Here is a 26,306-nt window from a genome sequence, read left to right on the forward strand (position 1 = left end):
TTTGTCCTGTGCCTTCCCCTCTCATGGATCCAAGGATGGGTGTTGATTTTTTTATCATTCAGCTTTTTACTCATTGTTAGAATGGAATGGTGACTTTCAAGCTTCTTATATATGGGACCGGAAGCTGGAAGTCTAGCTTGTCTTTTCATTATCATAAAAATGTCTTTTAAAAATTAGAAATTTAAAATTTTGAGGAACCTAGTTTATGATTTTTTTCTTTCTTTCTTTCTTTCTTTCTTTCTTTCTTTCTTTCTTTCGATATGCCATTATGGTCATATTTAAGGAATTTTTCCTTAATCCTAGGTCAAAACTATTTTCTTCTATGTTTTAATTTTCAAAAATTCAATTTTTTTATTTTATATTTATGTCTATGGATCAAAGGTTTTGTTATTATTTTTGTTTGTTTTGTTTCTTTGCATATGGATATGCAATTGCTCCAGTGACATATATACGTGTGTGTGTGTGTGTGTGTGTGTGTGTGTGGTGTTTTGTTTCTTGGAAAATTTTTCTTTCTCCACTGAGTTAACTTTTTTTAAATACATATGTTAACCATAGATGTACGGATGTATGAAAGGCTCTCTATTCTTTTCATTGCTATATATTTCTATCATGATGCCAATGTCATAAATTTTTAATTTTTAAATTAAGCCTTGAGATAGGTAGTGTTAGTCCTCCAAGTTTATTTTTTTCAGAGTAGCTTATTTTATTCTGGGTTATTTTCATTTCAATGCCACTGATGGAATCTGTTTGTCAAATTTTACAAAAAGTCTCCTGGGATTTTTATTAATGTTGCATTGAATCTATAAATGAATTTGGAAAGAATTTAAATCTTAACAGTATTTAATTTTCTAATCCACGAAATTTCTTTCTATTTATGTATATTTTAATTTATCTCATCACTGTTTGACAGTTTTAATATAGGTCTTTTTATCAGTTTTGTCCCTATTTTATATCCCTAATTATGTCATGTGATTCCAAAGCTATTGTTCTCTTTAACTTAAATGCTTAATTGCTTGTTGCTGGGATATGTAAATAAAACTAGCTTTCATTGTGATATATCCCGCAACTTTGCTGAACTTACTTATTAGTTCTAACAGAATTTTGGTAGATTCCATGAGATTTTCCATTGGCAATCGTGTCATCTGTGAACAGTTTTAATTCCTTTCCATCTTGATGCATTTTCTTCCTTGCTTCGTTGTATAGGTTAGAATCACCAATATAATGTTGTTTCCATAAAATGAGTCAAGATATCTTTGTCTCATTTATGATCAAAGTAGGCAAGCATTTGATCTTTCACCATAAAGTATGATGTTAGCTCTTTTTCTCTACCTCTCCCTGTCCCACTTCTAAGGTTGAGGAATTTCCCTTCTATTTCTGATATGCTAAGAGTTTAATCATCAGTGGTTGTTGGTTTTTGTCAAATATTCTTTTTTGCTTCTATTGAGAACATCCAGCATCTTTTTACTAATTTGTTAATATTTTGAGTTATAGTGATTGATTTTTTTTTTAAGTAGAGCCTTCCTTGCAGTCCTTGGGNTTCTATTGAGAACATCCAGCATCTTTTTACTAATTTGTTAATATTTTGAGTTATAGTGATTGATTTTTTTTTAAGTAGAGCCTACCTTGCAGTCCTTGGATAAATCTCACTTGCTCATGTGTGTTTTTATCTGTTTGATATATTATTCCTGGATTTTCCTTCATAAAATTTGGTTTNCCTTGCAGTCCTTGGGTAAATCTCACTTGCTCATGTGTGTTTTTATCTGTTTGATATATTATTCCTGGATTTTCCTTCATAAAATTTGGTTTAGAATTTTCATGTCTATGTTAATGAGAGATATTGGTGAGTTTTTTTTTTCTTGTGATAACTGACGGGTTTTGCGATGAGGGTTTCTTGGTCTTGTAGAATGAATTGGAAACTATTCCCTGCTGTTTGATTTTCTGTAAGATTTTATAGAGGATCGTCATTATTTATTCTTTAAATTATTGTTAGAGTTCAGCAGTAAAGCCATATGAACATGGAGTTTCTTTATAGAAAAGAACTGAACTACAACCTCAGTTTCTGTAATAATGTCAGAACTACAGAGATGATGCACTTTTTGAATGAGGATTGGTAGTTTGTGTCTTTCAAAGAAATTATTCATTTTATTGAGATTCTTAAGCTTATGAGCATGAAATCATTCATAATATTCTCTTTTGTATTAAACATCTGTAAAATCTATGCCAATCCATCTCTCTTATTCCTGATATTAGCAGTTTGTGTCATGTCTCCTTTTGTCCATAGCCAGTCCTCTTAAAGGCTTATCTTTTTTTTTTTTTTGTATTCTCAAAGAACTCACTTTTGGGTTTACTGATTTTTATTTATTTTCTATTTCTTATTTCATTTCTTTATACTATGATTTTTAATATTTCCTTTCAGTTGCTTATTTTTATTGTATTTGCTGTTCTTTTTCTAGTGACTTAAGATGGCAGTTGGGGATCACTGATTTTACAACTTTGTTCTTTTTAATATATCTGTTTACTGCTATAATATTTCCCTAAGTACTACTTTTAGCATCCCACAAACTTGGATTTTTTTTCCATTTTCACTACATTGAAAATACATTGTTTTTTTCCATATAATTGGGGATTTTTCAAGATATCTTTCGTTATTGCTAGTTTAATTATATTTTTTAGAATTTGAAGTAAAAACTCAGTGTAAGTTGATTCCTTTTAAAATGTATTGAGATTTATTTTGTGGTTTAGATTATGTTTCAGCCTTTCTTCTTCTTGCTGGGGTAGTAAAGTAGTAGCTAAAGTAGTATTGACTTGCAAGGTGCATGTTCCTTTTGGGTTTGCAAAAGGAAGTGATGGGGCACTAGAGCTCCCCCTGCTGGCCTCTTGACTTCGCTTTTAAAGGTTTCCTTTTATTAATTTTCACACATCCTTACTGCACATAACTTGTAGCTTGTCTTTGTTCCTTGGCTGTTTATAAAAATTTCTACTTATCACAGATTTCGATTAATTTTATTAAAACCCTGNATTTCTACTTATCACAGATTTCGATTAATTTGATTAAAACCCTCCATGAAGCTTCTCAGATCTGTGAAGTTCATAGTTTTCATAAAATTAGAGAATGTCAGGCAATTATATCTTAAAGTACTTTTTAAAAAGTTTTTTGGAGCCTGAATACCATGAATTAGGTTGGTTGAAAGTGTACCTATGGTTAATAATGCTCTGTTAAATTTTTTTTCGCTCCACATTTCTATTTGATAATTTTTATGGCTTTGTATTCACGGATTCCAATTTGTGTATATCTAATCTGCTATTAATCCATGCAGACATATTTAGTTTTAGCTCTAGAAGTTTGATTTGGGTCTTTTTTACACCACAACTCTACTTCAACTTTTGAACACATGGAATAGAGTTATAGTAACTACTTAAATATATTTGTCTGCTAATTTCTGTCAATTCTGGATGAGTAATGACTTTTCCTCCTCATTATGGGACATATTTTGCTTTTTTTATCTCTCTGGTAATCATTGATAACATTCTAGATACTGTGAATTTTTTCTCATGGTACTGAATATTTTATTATTCCCATCAACNCTGCTAATTTCTGTCAATTCTGGATGAGTAATGACTTTTCCTCCTCATTATGGGACATATTTTGCTTTTTTTATCTCTCTGGTAATCATTGATAACATTCTAGATACTGTGAATTTTTTCTCATGGTACTGAATATTTTATTATTCCCATCAACGCCTTTTAGTGTTATTTGGGATACATTTAAATTACTTGGAATTGGTTTAATCCTTTTTATGGAAACAAATTTTATTGAAAAACTTAAGACTTAGGTACATTAAATAAAATAAATTTCTGGAGGGAAAAATCAAAGCCCAGAATAGGAAAAAAAAATAGGTAACATTGTCTGGGCAATAGCAGATCCCAGAGAATATATTCCTTTAACTGAAAAATGCTAGGTACTTCATAATTGACCTGTAGATACAAAATGACCTACAAAACTTATAATTTGTGGTTCTTGGTGTTGAAGTCCACAGGTTAAGCTAGGAAATCTTCCAACCTTTAGCTGAATTACATAAGGGGTTATCTGGCCCTTGAATTTTTTTTTTTTTTTGTCCTTGTTTAAGAGGTACCAACAGCAGCTATCTTCTGGGCAGTTTCTTTCTTAGCATGAGGAAGGGTAGAACAGCCAGAGCTTGGTCCACCTTAGAGTGCAGGGATTCAGTAGACTCTGGCATGTGCAGCAGCTCAGACTTGCCAGTCCTTGTAGTCTTTCCAATTGGTTTGAATGCATTGTTTGGATGAACAGAACGACTGTTCTCCCAGCACCTGCTTTTGTTCCTGGGAGGTGCTGTGGCCAGCATGGAAGTGGTTAGGGGCTCTAGTGCCTTCCCATGCAAAGCAGGCTGGGGTGCCTGCAAAGGCTGTATGGCAGACAGTGAAAGGGCTGCAGACACTGGGAGCATATCTGTAAGGTAGTAGCAGCAACAGCAGCATGAAGTACTAAGTTCTGTGCTCTGGCTGTGGGAACACCAACTCTCTGAGTGGCAGTAGGGAGGCCATCAGAGTATGGAACATTACCAGCTGGAGCACAGACTGGCTGATAGCACATGGTATTCCTCGGAAGCCTTGAAGTCTTCCACCTTGCTGCCAACATAGATTAAGCCTCATTAAGCCTCATCTGTGCTAACTGGTAAGGTGTATAATGTAAAAGTCTTCCTGGAGCTTGTAGACTGCTGGTACAAAGTAGCTCCCAGCTGCAGGCTGAAACTGATTTAAGATGGCTTTGGCCATCTGTTGTATATACTTGCTGGTCAGGTGAGCCTTTCTGTTTTCCTTCCTGTGGGCCTGAGCAACATACAGTGGCTTAGAGTCACCATGCCTGCATTCATCTCAGGGATTACTTTGATCGCCTTTTGGGAGAGGAGGAACACATGAAGCCAAATTCTCGGCTTTTCCCATCCTCCAGCATTACCTTAGCACAGGTGAGTAATCTGAAAGGAGAAAACTCTTCCCTTAATTTATCATCATCAGTGGGATTATGCAAGTTCTTTATGTAGAGATTCACCTCTTGATATCGATGAATTCTCTCGTCTCTGCTATTCAAATTTCCACTTTATCTCAACCCATCATTCACTTTTTTCTCTGTAAAGGGCCTATAAATTTCTTTCTCACTCATCTCTTCTGGGCCTCTATTGGCATACTCACGCTTTTCACAGCTCACAAAGTCAAAGCATTTAGATTTCCCACTGGGATTTCTCATCACCTTGACACTTAGGGTCTTGCCAAATTGGCTGAAAAGCTCTTTCAGACTCTCGTCATTCACCTCTTCCTTGAAGTTTTTGATATCAACATTGGTGAATTCCTTGGCTTGGGCTCCAAATTCAGCTTCCCACTCTGGAGATTGGAACCTGCTCACAAACACTGCAAAGTCATTGAGGAGCATGTGGTTTATCTTCCAGAGGACTTGTCAGCAGCCCCCTGGGTCTCCAAGTGGACAAATGCATAGCCCTTAGAGTTGTTCTCATCACACACCGCCTTGCAGGACAGAGTGTTTCCAAAAGCAGAAAAAGTATTCCAAACTGCCTTGTTTCCTAGAGATCTGTCCACGTTCTGGATGAAGACAGTTCTCATACCAGATTTTCTCAAAGACAGAGAATGCATGATACAAAGTGGCTTTCCCTTAATCACATTAAATTTCGTAATGTCCAAGGTACACCCAGCAACAGCAGGCTGCTGGAAGTTGACAGAGTTATAACCCAGGGAGCTATATGATTATGTTACACAAACTTGAATGGAAAGCACAGATACCACAGGACTGAGTTTTTCATCCCGCAAGGCCTCCCTGCCTTCCAAGTGCAGGTCACTCTCATACAGGGGCAGCTGGGGGCTGCAGCATTCCTCTCCCTTGTGCCCGCCACCTCAAGCCCCACCAGGAGGATGTCCTGTAGGGATCACAGAGGTCAAAGGGGCTCTTCTCAGAGCTGTGGCCCAGGCTGCACCCTCAGCTGGCACAGAGTGAAGCTAGGAGAAGCTGTGGCTCAGAGAGACGGAGGACTGCAAAGAGTTCAGGGACAGTTCGACACAACAGCAACACCACAGACAAGAGGCTCTCAAAACCAATATGACCCTCCTGGGAGTTTGCAATTTTCAGCTGTCCATCAGGATGCTGCCAAATGTTGCTCACAGGGGCCCCCAGGACATGCATTGCTCTGTAGATACAGGCATGGGGCTCTTGGCAGTTTAAGATTACAGCAACCAGTGGAAGGGGGAAACAAAAATTTTTTCAGAGCCACTGTGCAAGCCCTGGGTGGACTGAGCATGAAGTTGTTCCTTGCACCCAGTGTGGGCAGTTCCCAAGCCTGAGGGAGACCGGGTGCAGCTGCTGCTGGCTCACCAGCCAACCCACAGTGAACGTGGCCAGACAGCTTCCCTGACTGGTGTGCAATAAGGATTCTCACTTTCTTTCTCTTTTCCATTTTATTCAATTTTTTTATTCAAATTTTCTTAATTTTACAGGTTTTTTATTTTAAAGTATTTCTTTTCCTTTCTTTTCTACTCTTCCTCCTCCTCCTTCTTCTTTTTATTTATTTATTCTTAAAGATTTTATTCTTTATTTATTTGAGAGAGAGACAGAGAGTGGAGTGAGAGAGAGAGAGCGAGCACGCATGAGCGGTGGTGGGAGAGGAAGAAGCAGAGTCCCTGCTGAGCAGAGAGCCTGAGGGGGTGGGGGGCTCAATTCCAGGATCCTGGGATCATGACTTGAGCAGATGGCAGATGCTTAACCGACTGAGACACCCAGGTGCCCCTCCTTCTTTTTTTTTAAATCTCTCTCTCTTTGGTTAGGCTGCTGGGCCTGAGAGTGACAAGACCAGAGAGTCTCTGGGCAGAGAGATGGCTTGATTTTTTTTAATATCTTGATCTTAAGACTTTTTTAGGTGGGACCAGAACTGAGTTTGGTTCAGCTCTCACTTTTTCCTGAAGCAAGATCCTTCTCTGGGCTCCACCCAATGCCTAGGAATCATGGGAATTCCCATTGCCTGCCAAAGAGTCATTGCCCAGCTGTATGAGCAGTAGGGACTGCTGTCTCTGATCGTCTTGTGATGCTGTGGCTTCCAGAACTTTCCTCCAGAACATGCATGCCCCGATCACTGCTTTGCTGAATACTCAAAGCTAACTGCACATTTCTTAATTTCTCACTCTGTGCATCTTTCTCCTCTTTGTTAATATATCTTCTAAATTAATGCTGCTTCGGTGCCCTCGCAATCTCAGCTCCCTTTCTTCAACTCAGCAGGTTTTTTTCAGCTCATTATTTTTTATTATTTATTTATCTATCTATGTATCTATGTATGTATGTGTCTATCATCTATCATCTATTTATTTATCTATCATCTATCTATTTATCTATTGTCATTTTGAAGTATGGGGGTCAATCTAGTCCATGTGCATTTCATTGTCTTCTGGCTTTCATGGCTTTATACAAATAACCAGCTTGTTATTCTTTCTATTGTTCTGTTAAATGTAGCATGCCCTTATTTTCTTCCTGCTTTTTAAATATTTATGTCACTTTGCTTGTATTGGCTGCTTTATTTCTTCTTCTGTTCTCCTGATAGTATACTGGTCATTGTGGCATAGTAATAATGCTGCTTCTCAGAATCAGTGAGGTGGGAGGATGACCATTTTGATGAAATTGTCTGAGTTAGGGCCACATTGCCTTCAGGGATAGAAGACCTACCCTATATCAATTTCAGGCTTATCCTCTGTGCTGGACAGTGTTTCCTTATTCACTGAAGGAATGTTGGACTTTTCTCTGTACCTTTTCTTTTTTTTAAAAAAAAAGATTTTATTTATCTATTTGAGAGAGTGAGAGAGAGAGAGAGCACACGAGAAAGGGGAGGATCACAGGAGAAGCAGACTCCCCACTGAGCCTGGAGCCTGATGCAGGACTCAATCCCAGGATCCTGGAATCATGACCTGAGCTGAATGCAGATGCTTAACCGACTGAGCCACCCAGGAATCCCATCTCTACCATTTCCTCCAAGAATTAACCACTTCTTGCATTAACTTCTTGCATTAACCATTACTTAGTGAAAATCCTTTGGAGTTATTTGGCAGCTGAATGCTTATCAAAAACCCCAATCCCAACAGTTTACATGGTCTTTAAAGTTTCAATTGGTTTTTCCTCCTCCATAAAGTGTCCCTTTGTCTATGACAAGCTTAGTGCTTTTGTTGCCTGTTTTTACACTCAACACATGCCTCAGGGAGGAAAGTTGATTTCTGCTTAGCTAAAAGAACACTACATTCTATGAAATTTAATTTTTTTAGAGTCTTTTGATTCCCCAGATATCTGGTGTTTAAAAATATAGATGTGTATGTAATGATGTTTTAAAGTTATCGTTTTATCAAGTTGTCATCTCAGGGCAGATTTGGGGCTGTGGCCTACATCTTAACCAGAGGCAGAATTCCAGGTCTTAATATTTTATGATAATGAACATACTAGCCTCTTAAATCTTCATAAGTTTGTTTAATTTAAATATATCTTCTGTTTGCGCTTGATACCCTCAGGTGTTGGAGTAGTCCACCATAATTTTGTGATTTTACTTTTGGCTAATATTTAGCAATGTTCATTTATCAACTCACCTTTCTGTTTAAAATTTATGTACCTGTCAGTACATGCTATATTTATTTTGGGTGTGGGCTATTTCTTCCTTCTGGGTACTTAAAGTTATCTGGAGTGGCCCTGCTCTCCCTGAATGACCAAGACTGCTTTTCAATACCTTACATTCTGGATAAATGCCTCTGTTGCTATCTGCTCTGTACAGTAGAGGTAAGAGATGCTGTGAAAAAATGTATTTCCCCAGTTAATCATCCTAACACTGCCCCAGACCCTTTATTCTGAGATTGCCAGCTCCTCTATACCTCATCCGAGAACTACTTCAAACTTTGCAGCATTTGATTATATGAAACTTTGAATGTGGTTTTTCTCATACAAGCAATTTTTTGTATTAAACAACAACAAAACATGTAAATCCTTTCTCTTGATAGCAATCTTTTTTTTACCGAGTATTACGACTATTATAGATTCATTTTCTTCAAATACATACTCACATCATTTTTAAGAATTTGAGGTGAAGTGTGCCCTGTCTGTCAGGTTAACCTGATGTCTGAGAATGTATTAGTATACATCAAATACACATTGCTTGCATTTCTATGTATATGTGTATATTAGTGTCCACATATGTTTGTATATACATAGGTCCGCATATATATATATATAAAACAAATCATACCTGCAATTATTCCTATAGTCAACAACCTAGATAGATTCTCACTATAACATGCTATTACATAGCTAAATGCTGAACACAAGTATACATATGTCAAGAAAAAATCCACTTAGGTTATATTTATAGTGTCTGCACAATCACTTAAAGGAGAAAAATTACTGAATTAAATACTTGCCACTAAAACCAAAAGTCATATCAATGTATTTGCATTCTAAATAATATTTCAATTGAATCAACAAGTGTTTTGATACTGTGTAAATAAAACAAAGTCAGTTTTTCTTTAAAAAAATCTAAGTTTTTATGGTTTGTCCAACTCTGTGATAAGCACTGGAGTGCTATGGTGGAGGGGTAGATACCATTAGTCCCCCCATGAAATTTACAGTTTAGAAGGAGAGACAGATCGTTTAAAATAAAGAAAAATACAAGTTGTAAGTGTTGAAGATTGAGTAGAGCACAGTTAGTTAGGTTATGAAGAGGAAGAAGTTGAAGAGAAAGAGAACAGCAATATTTTAGGGAGCTAAAAAGAAATGAGCTATCACATCAAAAAATAAATGGAGGAACCATAAGTGTACATGACCAAATGAAATAAGCCAATCTGAAAAGACTACATACTGCGTGATTCTTACTATATGGCACTCTGGAAGAGGTAAAACTCTGGAGATAGGTAAAAAGATTAGTGGTTGCAAGGGGTGTGGCAGGGAAGAGAGATATGTCAGCAGAGCACAGAGGATTTTAGGGTAGCCGAAACACTCTGTATGATAGTATAATGATGGATACATATCATTATAAATTTGTCTACCCCATAGAATGTTCAATGCCAAGATTGTACATAATGAACTTCGGTTATGGATTTTGAGTGATTATGATGTGTCAGTGCAGGATTCATCCTTGGTAAAAGATGTACCACTCTGGTGTGTGATATTGATCATAGTGGGGGTGGCTGTGGATGAATAGAGGTGATTTATGGGAAACCTCTTTACCTGTATCCCAATTTTATTGTATATCTAAAACTCTTAAAAAAATAAAATACTTTTTTAAAAACCGCTATGAAATCAGAACTAGAGGCAAGAGAGGTCTTACAGTGAACTCAAAATACATATCATACAGTTGTAACTGTGGGAGTGGCTGAGAGCTGTGTGACAGCCGAGTACAGACAGATGGACAAGGTCAAAGTCATCTTAATATTCATATGACAGCAACTATCATAGCATTTTCTTAGACCTATTATGTTTTCATCATGTAAAGGCTAATTTATTCAATCATTTTTCTTGGCAAGTATATGTTTAAAACCACAACATGACAGGCATTATGGTAGGCGCTCATAATAAACCAAAAACAGCTCCTTGTATCCTTTTCCATTGGGGTTTACAGTTGGGAGGAAAGACGGACTTTAATAAAAGAGTCACTCAGATAATCATAGTTACACTTTTTAAAAGTACTATTGGGCACCTGGGTGGCTCAGTTGGTTAAGCATCTGACTCTTGATTTTGGCTCGGGTCATGATCTCAGGGTCCTGGAATTGAGCCCTGCATCTGACTCCATGCTCAAGTGCAGAGTCTGCTTGTCCCTTTCCCTCTTCTCCTCTCCCCACTTGCACTCTCTCTCTCTCAAATAAATAAATAAATCTTTAAAATAATTAATTAATTAAAGTGCCATCAAGTAGGAATACAAAGTGCCATAATTTTACATTATAATGGGAAAAACCCCAGAAAGGAAAGTACAGGATTCTTCCATGAGGACATGGAGATAAGCCCGAGAACATGGTGGTGGGGAGGCAAAACCTAGCAGGTGGTGGTAGGCAATTATGATATAATGGAATGCATGACATAACTAGATATGCATTTAAAAATAAAATCTCTTTAGTTATAGTGAGTGAGAGTAAAGAGATAAAAACTGATATTAGGAGGTCAGTTTGGAAGATATTACAGAAGTCCAGATAAGAGATGATGGCCACCTAGGAGCAGGTATGATGGTACAATGGGCAAACAAAAGAGAGAGAGATAAGAATTTAGGATGAAAAAATAACTAGATTTGGTTATTCAGATTCGAGGTATATATAGAGATTTATAAATTATAAAATATATAAACTTATTAAGATCAGATTATATAGATTATACATATAGTTACAAAGATTAAAGGATATATATATATATATAAAGAGATATAGATAAATTTTTTTCAAATCTTTTGGATCATTTTGATGTTCTATTACTTAATGACTTCTGTGCTATTGTGATGCTGCTTTTTATTTTATAAGCATTTTATATTTTTATATAGTTGACTTTTGAACAACATGGGGTTAGGCGCACCAACCCTCATGCAGTCTAAATTCCAACTGTAACTTTTGACTTCCCCAGAACTTAACTACTAATAGCCTACTGTTGATTGAAAGCTTCACAAATAACATGAACAGCCAATTAACACATATTTTGTATGTTACAGGTATTATATACTATATTATTACAATAAAGTAAGCTACACAAAACACGGTTATTGAGAAAATCATAAGGAAGAGAAAATACATTTACAGCCTTGTACCGTATTTATTGAAAGTATCCCTGTGTAAGTGGACCCATGCAATTCAAACCCATGTTCAAGGATCAACTGTATAATAAAATCAACATCTAAGGTGCCCGAGGACCTAAAGTCAGTTTCTGCTGACCCTCATCCTTTTCGCTTATTTCCTTGTACACTAGATTTTGCTTGTGTGCTTAAATGTGCTCAGTCTTAGTTGGTATGCCCTGAGGGTTTAAATTGGCCCTGCTTTCTTGCAGAGGGAATGTGTATTCCTTTTTATGGGAAGCAAACATCACTACCAAAACTGGACCAATGTAGTACCCCTCAAGATTCTTAGACTTACTAGTCTAGAGTCCTTTTCTCCTAATGTATCTTAGGCTTACTTACAGAAGTTCCCTTTTTCTCATCTGGCTGCTAATGCAAAGCTTAATTGCTGGATCAGAGTGTTCCTATTGGTGCTCATGTCTGCATAATCCTTTTCATCCACTGTTGGTAACTGTCACTGATACTTGTTATCAGGTAACAGGTTTGGAAAAGAAGGTGATGAGAGGGTCCATGTTTTTATCCCAACTCAGGACCTTCATTTATTTCTATATAAAAAGATCTTCAGTCTACCATCAGCCACTAAACTTTTAGTTTATGAAATTTTTGTACCGTTAAAAGCATTTGTAACATTTGGTATTTTATCATTTTATTCTTACTTATAGTATATCATTCAAATACCAAAAATAAAATTTACTAATTTCCAATATAATAATTCTGTTTTGCAGTTCTTATGTTGAATTATTGGGCCATTTTATAAATCTCAGAATAGGGAATCTTAGTGACCTTATTTTTCTATATCCTATAGGCTGTGTTTCTATATTTGCTATTTTCTTCCGAATCATGTTAGATATTTATTGCTGCATAGAAATTATTCCCAACTAGGCTAAAATATACTGAAATAATAGGGAAACAAAAGAATCATGGAATCTTTAAACAGGTGTGGCATACTGCAGCTATGGGCCAAATCCAGTCTGTCTCCTGATTTTATAAATAAAGATTTATGGGATCACCTCCAAACACATGCATTATTTATTGTCTATATCTGCTTTCACACTACAAAGGCAGAGTTGAGACAAGATGACATAGACTGTATAGCTCAGAAAGTTAAAAATATTTACCATCTGGCTCTTTACAGCAAAAATTTGCTTATCCCTGGTTTAAAAGATGATTCAAAAATACAATAAACTATAACTATTGCATTATCATTCAGTTTTTTTATTGCATTTCCCAGAGTTTTTTTTTCAAAAATGTATAAAAGACTGGAGACACCATACTTATACACTATTTTTAAATTTTATTTAGCACAACTGAGATTGAATTTTTCATTCTTCACCAATAATGGCAAAGAGAAAAAAGGGCAGAGAAAAGTCACAATTATCAGAAAAATCAAAAGATGAAAGCAAAAAGCAGTACTTGAGACTATAATGAGGATGATAATTTGATTACGTAATTGAAATATCAGATACATTTTCAGATGACAGTATCCTACATGAATTTTCTCAAACTCATGAATTTATAAATAGACAATGTACATTGAAGTTAGAAAGGAAATTTGATGTTCATATCAATTTAGTCATTCATCAGAAAGGACTTCATTAGGCAATATTTTCTGACAAGATCCTGGCCCATTCCACTTGGTTAGAAAGATATGTCAGAGAAATTTTGTATTCTTCATTATGTTTATGTGCCAAAATTTACTCTTTGGTACTCTGATACTCTTTGGTAGTGGACAAATGATGAAGGCAAGTGAATAATAAAGATGACTGGAAGGAAATAAATGATGTACTAAAAAGGTACTGAAAAATTATGAGATAAGTCATTCTAAATGATGCTTATAATTAAAAACTGAAAGGTAGTAATATAGCAAAAAAGATGGTAATCTTCTCTTCAAGATTATTATTAGCCATCACAGGTTTCAAAAATTATTTGAGTATTGTATTTTGATGGGGCAGTTTCAAGAAGAATCACTAGTGATGATAAGCTGGAATCGACATATTTGGAATCTCATTCTAGTATTTACAAGATGGATATATTCCAGATTCATACATGACAATTGATGAGCAGCTATTCACATTCAGAAGACATGACCCATTTTGGTTACATATAAGGAAGTAAATTTTGAGTTTGCTGTGGTTAAATTTTTCCACAATTTCTTTTTTTTTTTTTAAAGATTTTATTTATTTATTCTACAGAGATAGAGACAGCCAGCGAGAGAGGGAACACAAGCAGGGGAGTGGGAGAGGAAGAAGCAGGCTCATAGAAGAAGAGCCTGATGTGGGGCTCGATCCCATAACGCAGGGATCACGCCCTGAGCCAAAGGCAGACGCTTAACCGCTGTGCCACCCAGGCGACCCTCCACAATTTCTTATAAGTTGCTTTTCATTATTTCTTTATTCTTACTCATAAAATTAGTAAAATAAGTATAAAGAATTAAAAAGGGTCTATTGGACCCAGAGGCTAAATGTTGATGCTTTTATTTCCAAGTATATATTCAGTTAATTCCTGGATACTGGATTTATTTAGTTGAGATTTTCATGTGACATATTCATTTGCCCTACACTCTGAATGTTATTGACAAATGAAGAACATCCTTTTAATACATTTATTAAAAGACAATTCAAGAAGAAAATTCCCCGAACATGTCACCTCTTTGTCAAAGGTGTCAAAGGTTGTGATGTGGCAGGGAAAGTGTGAGTAAAGGATGGGGTTACCCTTAGTGACAGTGAGATACCTCTGCATTACCTTTTCTTCTCCACTTGCTCCCTAGTGCTATGCTAACCTTCCTCCATCTTATCTTTTCTCTTTATTCCCTCATTCCATCACTCTAAGTTATATCCAATCCAGATGAGTCATTAGTAACTCTAAGAGTGGACAACATACCCTAGGTGTGATGAAACATAAAATTAGTTGTGAACCACTATTTTCAGTTGACCACATTCTCACTGAATTCTGTGAACCTTAGGAAATGCATGGTAGACACAAGTTTTTATAAAATATGCCTTGAGTTCACAAGTCAGAGACTTATCCCCACAGCACTGCTCCAACTTCAATGGCCTTTCCAGACTATGTGATGACACTTAAATGTCTTTACTAAAAACAAATCTAATACCCACTGAGATGAGATTCATGCTATTTGAATATAAGATCCAAAAGACTGAATTCCCCTGATTAGGGAGTATATGAGATTTAATGTCTATTAATGTCTATTTTCTACTACAACTTCAATTATAATGGTGTGTAATAACCATTTCCAATTTACTCTTCTAGCTTTGGTCTGGGATTGTTCTGTAATTTTGTCTCAACAATCTAATTTTTAAGTTCTGACATTTTTTAGTTCTGGGAAATAATTTATATTAGATGAATTTATTAAAAACTAATGAATTATGATTTTATTATAAATTATATTATTAAAAACTAATAAGGTATAGCATATATTTTATTTGATTACTGAAGGATAGAAAGGACAGAATAGAGGGTAAGATAGTCAATGTGATAGAAGCCTAGAATTTCTCAGAATTGAGGGAGCATGCATTCTGAACCCATAAATAAAATGTAATCTTTTCATTGGCACAGTGTAGCAAGTGTTCTGGACATTTTTGCTTATTCTTTTGGATTTACTCTCTACCATTCACCACTTGGCTCTGTGCCTTAAGAGGCTGACCTTTATAGACTTCATTATCAGCTTCTACTGCTTTCTGGCTTCCTGTTAGGTTTATCCCATGGGATTATACTAGGATATAGGGAATGAAGTGTAGAAAGAAAGAGGTTAAAATATCTATTATCCCATGCACTTCACTGTTGATTAGGTCCATTTGGCTGTGTTCCTCAATGGAATACTATAATTCTATTGGGTAGTTCCCTTATAAAGATCCCAATATGCTCTGTTTCTAGTAGCTGAGTACTTCCCCTATCTCTGCAGGTCTAGGTAGAGACTGGTACTGAACAGACCTAAAAGTAAAAGTATCCCATAGAAGCAGGTGTCTCAGACTTCTCCATGACACCAGCTTCTAATTCTTCATCAGTTTCCATCAATTCATGTTTATAGTTCATGGGGAATTCTACTTAATAGAGGAGGAAAACACATAAGACTGATTGAGGGATGAATTCACATCATGTACTGATATTGGCCACAAATGGATGGCCACTGAATTATATCCATACCCAGTGGTGACCCCAAACAATATGGAGAAAGAAAATCATACCAATGAACAGGATTTGTTGACCTTGATAAGAAGAAGAGATGGCTTGCAGTTTGGGTACATATTGATATATAAGTAGCGGTTAATGGGTAAGAAAGAAACAGATTAGAAGATTGGTGACAAGAAGGATTAAGAGAGAAATATGTCAATGGACCCCTCGGACCTAGCACAAGGCATAAAGATATTCGCATTTTATATTGTTGCTCATGAAAAGGCATCCAAACTAGAGGAAGGCCAAAACTCAGATGCGCAAGATGACCCAGACACTCCACTGCTTGCTCAAAAGACTCATGTGCAAAATGGCCTTTTGTACTACTAATGTTATACAACAGGCATATCTTATTCTATGCATGAGCATGATTTTATGTGCATTACATCCCAGAGTGGCTGTCTACTTAGAAGTCTTACTGAGAGAGACTCACTTCAGAGTTTATTCATGTGGTTGACAACCAGGTTTGACTCTACTTGGTCAATTTTCCAGAGGCCTCCCTCAGTTCTTTGACTCATGGATCTCTTTATAGCACACCTTCTGATGTGGAAGGTAGCTTCCATCAGTGAGAATAAGCAAGAGAGCAATATGCAGTACACAACACTGAAGCCACGGCCTTTTCCAAACCTAATCTTAAAAGTGACATTCTCTCACTTCGTGATTCATTAAAGTTGATTCATGAGGTCTAGCCTATATTCAAGGCAGAGGGAGTTCAAAGGGGTATGCTTATTGGGGCTCACTGGAAGCCATCACAGATACTGCCTAAGTTAATAATATATAACTTATTGTATAACTTTATTTTTTTTCTTTGACCACAAATTCTGAAAGTTCACCTTTATGGGACACAGCTCTTTTTTTTTTTTAATTTTAATTAAAAAAAAACCATAATAATGTTATGTTTGGAATACAGCTTCTACCCATCACCCTTTCTGCACTCAGACTTTGGCTGGATCAAAAGTTTTATGAAGGGTGATTGGTCAGTTGTCAAAGACACATTCATTCACAAAATATCTATTTATTACATTTAACATATATGTTAAGAAGAAAATTTTGTATTCTATAGAAATTGCTTCATAAATGGTAAAATAATGTTTTAATATACTAACAACATAAACCTCAAATTGTCTGTGGATATTTTGCCCAGATAATATAGAATGCAATAAGAGAATGTAGAATGCAATAAGAAAGTAAAATATTCAGAAGGTTCTGAGGGGTTAGTAGTAAATGGACTAAGAGAAATAATAACAATATTGACTGAGTATGAACCATGTGCAAGTCAGTGCTTTAAATACACTAGTTGTATTAACTCTCTTAATCCTTACAACACCAGCGGTAGTTACGTTCACTCAGATTTTAGAAAAAGGACATTAAGGTTGAGAAAGATGAAGTGAGTTCCATAGCCAGAAAATAGGAAGCTGGGATTTGAAGCCAGATATTTAGAGAACAAGAGCTTAAAACTAAACTTGGAAACCATTCAATATGGCTGTCAGTAAGCTACCTTCCTTCAGTCCCAGACCCACTCAATGAAAACTGTCATTGTCCATTATTTTTTGTGCCCCAATTACTGACCTTAGTGTTATCTCTGTCAAACTCTAGCTTAACTCTACTAGTCCATCTTTTCAGGTACTAATGATCTGTTCAGTCATTTCAACATATTCAGTTGTGGGCCCTTCCCACCATGAGGTGACATTGAGTGCAAAACTAAGACTAAACANAAGCTGGGATTTGAAGCCAGATATTTAGAGAACAAGAGCTTAAAACTAAACTTGGAAACCATTCAATATGGCTGTCAGTTAGCTACCTTCCTTCAGTCCCAGACCCACTCAATGAAAACTGTCATTGTCCATTATTTTTTGTGCCCCAATTACTGACCTTAGTTTTATCTCTGTCAAACTCTAGCTTAACTCTACTAGTCCATCTTTTCAGGTACTAATGATCTGTTCAATCATTTCAACATATTCAGTTGTGGGCCCTTCCCACCATGAGGTGACATTGAGTGCAAAACTAAGACTAAACAAAGCTCATTCATAAGCTTTCTTCATGTGTATTTCCTATGGCACTTACTGTGTTAGTCTGCTAAGGATGACATAACCAAAGCACCACAGAGTAGGTGACTTAACAGAAATTTATTTTCTCACGTTTGGGGTCTAGGAGTCCTAGATCAGGGTGTCAGCAGGACCGGTTTCTCCTGAGGCCTCTCTCCTTGGCTTGTGGATGTTTCTCGTCTTCCTGTGTCTTCACATGGTCTTTCCTCTGTGGGTATGTGTCTGTGTCCTGTGTGTCTAATCTCCTCTCATTATAAGGACACCAGGTATACTCAGGTCCTATTCTAATGATCTCATTTCACCTTCATTACCTTTTTAAAGACCCTCTTTCCAAATACAGTCACGTGAAAGTTATTGGGGTTTAGGACTTCAATGGATGCCCCAGGACTTCATATGGATTTGGGGTGGATACAGTTCAACCTACGATATTGACTAAACAGAAGGAAAAGAGGAACAGAAAATGTAAACAGGAAGGAAATATAACTGTAAAGCTTTTTTTTCCCCTTAAGTCACACAGATTTCACATTGGTAAATGTAATAATTCTGCAAAATAATGATGCAACACATTGAATCAAGCACTGTGATATTCTCCTAAGTTTCAANCCCCTTAAGTCACACAGATTTCACATTGGCAAATGTAATAATTCTGCAAAATAATGATGCAACACATTGAATCAAGCACTGTGATATTCTCCTAAGTTTCAAGCCATTATATATTCTGTTGTTAGAGACAAGAAGTCATGTTAGGAACTGCAGCAAATNAGCCATTATATATTCTGTTGTTAGAGACAAGAAGTCATGTTAGGAACTGCAGCAAATAGCGCATATTGATGATTTTTCGGTTTGTTGCTTCTGGGATTGATAGCATATTGGTAAGATTTTAAATGCAAAACACTGTGAAGTCAGAAAAATGTAGTTCTATTGTTATAAGACAAAATGCTGAAGTCATAGTCAATCAGCTATTACTGGAGACATAAGGAAATCATTCAGATAATCTTAACATCAGGTATTATGATCACACAATGAATGTTAACAGCATTGTCCTTTCTTGGATTATTTCTAAATATGAGGTTCTGACAATGGTTGCCATAAAAATCTTCAAGATGTTGTCTATACTAAACCACCATTTGTTCAGTGAAAGACTGGAATTGCCAGGATTCCAAAAGTCAGTTACATTTTCAGCTTGCTTAGATAATTAATTAGCATTTATTACCCACGTACTCAAAAATGTTTCTTCCCTTTCCCCATTTTTCTCATATTTTATGCACATACCATTTACTTATTTCCTATTTTGTGCTGAATAAAAAGGGCCATATTTAACAACGAAGACTCAAAGAGTGGTAGAAATGATTAAAGTACGTAAAGAATAGTAGAATTACAGCCTCAGTAATAATTCCTGAATGCCTTGTGTACACCTTACAGTCTTATTGAGGTCCTCACTAACCACAACTAATTTAACGTATCAAAAGGTCAATGTTGAAATAGTATCCACTCAAAGGCAAAATACAAATATGCAGATATACACACATACACCCAGACAAACTAGAAATTTCAGTTTAAGGAAATGTATTCTGCTTGTGCAACTGACTTCATTGTGTTTTTTTTGTTTTGTTTTGTTTTGAGATAATTATAGATTCACCTACAGTGGTAAAAATAATATAAGTCTCATATACTCTTCACCAACCTTTCCAAAATGGTAATGTATTGCACATTTATAATGATATAAATAACACAACCAGGAAATCAGCATTGTTACAATCTACCAATATGTCCAAATTTCATCATTTTTACTTGCACTTGTGTGTGTGTGTGTGTGTGTGTGTGTGTGTGATTAGGTCTACTAAATACCATATGTATTAGTATGCCCATCACCACACAACATACTATACAGTGAAGACACCTAATAGTTTCATCACAAGATTCCTTGTGCTACCCATTGATAGAACTGCCTCCAACTCCCACTTTACTGCAGGTAATCACTAACTTATTTTCCACCTCTATAATTTTGCCATTGCCAGAATGTTATGGAAATGGACACAGGCATTATTGAGCTTTCTGAGATTGGCCTTTTTCATCAGCAGTATCCCCTTGAGATCCATGCCAGTTGTTACATGTATCAGTATTTTGTATTTTTTTTCATTGTTGTATGTTATCCCATGGTATTGATGTACCATATCTATTTAGCCACTTATTTGTTGATGGACATTTGACTTGTTTCCTGTTTTTCACTATTTTATCTAAAGACGCTATGAATATTTATGTATATGTTTTTATTTCTCCTGGGTAAATACCCACAAATTCAATATATGAGTATATCACAGTAAATTATTCTTTCCTTGGTAATAAATATTTGTGTTGCTTACAGTTTGTTACTATTGCAATCATTTTTTTCATTTGAACATTGTGTGTGTGTGTGTGTTTCTACAAGTAACTCTATTTTTTTCCCAAGTTTTTATTTAAATTCCAGGTGGTTACCCTACAGTGCAATATTAGGTTCTGGTGTAAAATTTAGTGATTCATCACTTAATATACAACACCCAGTGCTCATCACAACAAGTGCCCTCCTTAATATCCATCACTCGTTTAGCTCATCCCACCCCCCACCTTCCCTCCAGTAACCATCAGTTTGTTCTCTAAAGTTGAGTCTGTTTTTTGGTTTACCTCTCTTTTTTCCTCCCTATGTTCATTTGTTTTGTTTCTTAAATTCGGCATATGAATGAAATCATATGGTATTTGTCTTTCTCTGACTGACTTCTTTTGCTTAGCATAATACTCTCTAGCTCCAACAATGTCATTGCAAATGGCAAGGTTTCGTTCTTTTTTTATGGCTGACTAATATCCCATTCTGAATATATACACCGCATCTTTATCCATTCATCAGTCAATGGACATTTGGGCTCTTTCTATAATTTGGCTATTGTCGATAATACTGCTATAAACATCAGGATGCATGTAATCCTTTGCATCAGTATTTTTGTATCCTTTGGGTAAATACTTAGTACTGCAATTGCTAGATTGTAGGGTAGCTCTATTTTTAACTTTATGAGGAAACTCCATACTGTTTTCCAGAGTGGCTGTACCAGTTTGCATTCCCAACAGTGTAAGATGGTTCCCCTTTCTCCACAACCTCCTTTGAACATTTTTGAACTAATTTTTCTAGTGAACTATCTCACAAACTTTATGTATCATCAATAATTGGGAAATGGTGATAAAAAAATCCCTCTCTATTGTCATAGATCTATCAATATCTCCCTGTAGGTGTGTTAGAATGCAAATTACATATTTTAAGGCTATGGTATTCATTGGATAGAAATTGCAAATTATATATTTTTCATTAACTGATTTTTTGGTCCTCATGTAGCAGACACTTTTATCTTTCGTAATGCTTTTTTCCCTTTATTTTATTTTCTTCTTACATTAATATAGCTATACAACTTTATTTTACTTCTATAGGCCTGGTTAATTGTATTCTGCATTCTATTTTCTGCTTTACAAGTGGGGATTTTTAAAAAGCTAATTTGACAATATATAATTTTTCAGTAAGTAGCTAATCCTTATATTATTTATAGTTGATAATATGTTTGGCTTTATAGCTACCTTATTTAGGGAACCTGTCTAGGTTTCTCTCTCAGTTTCTCTCTCTTCTTTTTAGCATTTCTTTTGATTTATTCCTCACTGTGAAATTTCCATTACTCAAAAGTTTTGCATCTGTGATTCTGATGTCTAGCATTTTTTTCTGACTTTAATGATATCTTATTATTGTTATTTTAAATTTTGTTTTGCTTTGCTTAATATGTGAGCTCATATTTTGGGAGAATATTTGGAACTCTTGAGTCCTGAGCCGCAGATCATTTCCTTAGGAAAAAATTAGCATTTCTTTCTGCTAAGTACCTAGTGGCACTACAGACCTGACTCTACTTTTAAATAAATCCTACTGAGGCTTCCAGAAACAGAGATAGTTTGAATTCAGTCTCCAAACCCATGTAAAGCCTGGATTTTGATTACAGATTCCAAAGGACATATTTTTTATTTTTTTTTACCAGCACCAAGTGAAAGCCATGAAAATTTCCTTGCAATCCCTTAACAGCAGTGCAAACCTTTTAAAGCTATGAATTTAATCAACAGGTGTTTATTGAGCATCTGTTCTCAGTCTCTTAGAACCTAACTGAGCACCATTCTAAGTGCTTTGATGCATTAGTAAACAACAGGGAGAAACTCCCCTGGCCCTGTGGAATTTTTATCCTATGTGACAGATATAAAATAATAGGTAAATAAATAAATTACATAGTACGTGGATGGTGATAAGTGTGACTGAGGAAAAGGATAAAGTAGGGCACATTAAGGGGGGGGAAGGATCAGTATTTGTCTTCTCTTCATCTTTTCACATATTTTCCCACCAATGTTAATACTGAACAGGCTCTTCTTTTGAACTGCATGATATGGTTTCATAATTACATGTTTTGTCTACCAACTGCTCATTTTGTGCATGCATTATATCTTTTAATCCTCAAAGCTGTTTGAGAGTACTGGCTATTCGTAGGGAAGCAAATTTCTCATGTTCAAAAAAGCTGGTAAGCAATAAAACTGAAACACAAAAATAGACATAATGATTCCAGTACATTTTAAGTTGTACACAGTGGAACACCAAATAATTCTTAAATAAGCAGACAAGAAAATTCATTGGTTCCTATAATCTAGGAATATGGCCTCTACAGAGAATCTAGAGATTTGAAGGATATCAACTAACTCTTAATCTTTCTTTCCCCTTACGTTAAGTCCTTGGTTCAATTTTTCCCTTTTTTTTCTTTGTTAATCTCACTTTCCCTGCTACAATATATGCTTCCTCCAAGCAGGGACTGGGAAGTCTAGAAGGAGGAGATGGCTACAGACTTCCCCAGGATTATGTCATGTCATCTTTGGTGGGTGATCCCTTATCGAAAATAGTTTTGTTTTCACAGTTTTATTCTCTCTGAATGAATCACAAGCACATCCAAGGATAAATAACTAAACAAGCTAATGAGGTGTGATAATTGGAAGCCCAATCAGAACCAGAGAAGGTAAGAAGGAATTTTCCCAAAGGAAATTTGGAAAGTGCTGCCACATACAGCTGTGTAGTGCCCAAGTTATACAATTATCTTGGTGAGGAGTGTGATCTTGAAAGGTCTGTAAACAATAAGAGAATACAAATATAAACCAAAACAAAAACAACACAGAAACTATGTCTAAGAAAATATGAGCATCTGCTTACAGGAAAATAGTAAATAGTTTTGTTTTGGATGGTTAATGTAACTTTCCCCTTCTTTAATATTATTTTAAGACCTATAATAAATCAGTTAAGATACTCCATGGACTCACAAATATAACAATTGCCATTTCTGAATAGAGGATATCTAGAATAGAATGTTGTTATTCAAAGTAGGGTTCTTGGATTAACAGCATCGCCATCACTTGGGACTCAGTAGAAATGCAGCATCTCAGGCTCTAACTCAGACATACTGAATCAGTGATTCATTCATATGCACATCAGTTCCAAGTAAAGGTTAAGGGTAGAATCTCCAGGAGTAGATTGATAAGGTTCTTACTCAGACTTAAACAAGCTTAAAAGTGATGTTGGGCAAATTCCTTACATTCTCTTTGAGTTTTATTATCTTTTAAGTAGGGTGGGGCTGATACAGAAAACTCTTTAATATATAAAAATATGCATAATGCACTAATAAGAATGCATAACACCTTTAAAAATTCAATTAAAATGGCATTTATTTTTATTAATCTTCAAATTCAGGCCTTTATTCATAACCTGTCCTAGTGGAACACTCATGTGAAAACCATGGTAGGAAAAAACAAGTGAGCAGCTACACTGTTTAGTATTCCAAGTATAGTGAGCATTAACATTCTTTTTGATTATTTTAGTTTTTGACTTTTAATGACTAGCTCAGGTGCTAATTATCACAAATTTGTTTATATAAAAACCCAATAGATGTATAAAATTGCATAACTTAATATTTATGAAATGCTATTTTCTATAAATATTTAAAGCTGATAAGGCCATTTATAAATTTAAAAAGTAAATGTTATACTTTCCTCAGTATTACTATAAAAACTATAAATAACTATGAAGCGTGAAATTCATTTTCTTTTTTTAGTGTCTTAACCTCATTGTTTTTCATTCTGAAAATATATTTTTTTCTTCTGCAGTAATTTTTTTTGAAATATATTTGGCATAAAATAGTGTGTAAATGTAAGGTGTTGAACATGTTATTTTGATTTTGATACATTTATATAATGTAATATAATTGCCCTTGTAGCAATAATTAACACCTCTGTCATGTTACATAATTATCATTTCTCTTTAGTGGTTGGGGTAATTAAGTACTAGCCTGTTAGCAAGAATTGATGATTATAATTTGATGTTATTATTTATATTCACTAACCTGTGCATTAGATCTCTAGGACTTATTTACTACTCACTGCATTGTTTGTAACCTTAACATCTGGTTTATCTTTCCTCCACACACGCCCTGGTAATTACCATTTACTCCTGTTTTTATTTGTTTGCCTGTTTTAGATCCCACATAAAAGTGAGATCTTACAGTATTTGTCTTCCTCTGTCTGACTTATCATACTTAGCATGGTGTGCTCAGATTCCATCAATGTTGTGGCAAATAGCAAGATGTCCTATCTTTTCATGGTTGAATAGTATTTCATACATGTGGGTATAAATATGGATATACACATATATATCACATCTTCATCCATTCATCCATTCATTGGCAGTATAATATTCCCATTATATACATATACATACATATATATACATATATATACATATATATACATGTACATATATATACATAAATATGTATATATACACATATATATGTATATCCATACATATATATGTATATACATACATATATGTATATGTATATATATGTATATATATGTATATATGTATATATATATGTATATATATGTATATATATATATTGNTGGCAGTATAATATTCCCATTATATACATATACATACATATATATACATATATATATACATGTACATATATATACATAAATATGTATATACATACATATATATGTATATACATACATATATATGTATATACATACATATATGTACATGTATATATATATGTATATATATGTATATATATGTATATATATATGTATATATATATGTATATATATATATTGTTCCCATATTTTGGCTATTGTGAATAGTGCTGTCATAGACATGGAAGTGCATATATCTCTTTGATCTATTTGATATCCTGTTTTCATTCCCTTTGGGTATATACCCAGAAATAGAATTGCTGGATCATACAGTAGATCTATTTTTAATTTTTTTAAAGGAAACAACATACTGTTTTCCACAGTGACTTCACCAACTTAAACTCCTAGCGACAGTGAACGAAAGTTCCCTTTTCTCCTTATCCTTGCCAACACTTGTTATTTCTTGTCTTTTGATGATAGTCATTTTAACAGGTATGAGGTGATCTCTCATTGTGATTTTGATTGGCATTTCCCAGATGATTAGTGATGGTGAGCATCTTTTCATGTACCTGTTGGCCCTTCGGATATCTTCTGTGGGAAGATGCTCATTTAGTTCCTCTGCTGCTTTTTAAAATTAGGTTGTGTGTTTTTTTGTTATTGAATACTGTGAGTACTCTCTATATTTTGAATATCAACCCCTCATCCAATATATTATTTACAAAAATTTTCTCCCATTCGCTAGGTTGTCTTTTCATTTGTTATTCTTTTGCAGTATAGAAGCTTTTAAGTTTGATATAGTACCTTTTGTTGATTTTTGCTTTTGTTGCTTGTGCTTTTACATATAATTTATTATATTTGCCCCACCTGACACTTTAAACTCGACAAGTATTGAATCTGACTTTCATCTTTGGCCATCTTTGTGTCTCAGGAAAACAATCTCAAGTAAACTGAGGTTTATCACAGGTTTTTTGTTTTTGTTTTTACAGTCAAAGCTAGTATTTCAGATTCTTCCCTGAGAAAGCCTTCTTCTCTACATCATTTCCTCCATATCCATTCAAAGTACTTACCTCTTTAGGATTTAACATTTTCCTACCTGTCCACAGATTATCAAATACCTTAAATAATAAAGAGATTAGTAGTTGTCAGGAAAGATGGAATCTAAATCAGGCTTATCAGCAGGGAATGTTACACTAAACAAATAACTTTTCTAAAAAAA

The 26,306-nt window shown here is 35.0% G+C and overlaps 1 pseudogene; it reads right to left on the minus strand.

The window, feature by feature from the left end:
- Nucleotides 1–4,122: 4,122 nt before the first annotated feature.
- Nucleotides 4,123–26,306, minus strand: part of LOC100466734 — a 92,108-nt pseudogene continuing 69,924 nt past the window's right edge.

The sequence above is a fragment of the Ailuropoda melanoleuca genome, unplaced genomic scaffold (genome assembly GCF_002007445.2).
Source record: "Ailuropoda melanoleuca isolate Jingjing unplaced genomic scaffold, ASM200744v2 unplaced-scaffold11384, whole genome shotgun sequence".
NCBI classification, from domain to species: domain Eukaryota; kingdom Metazoa; phylum Chordata; class Mammalia; order Carnivora; family Ursidae; genus Ailuropoda; species Ailuropoda melanoleuca.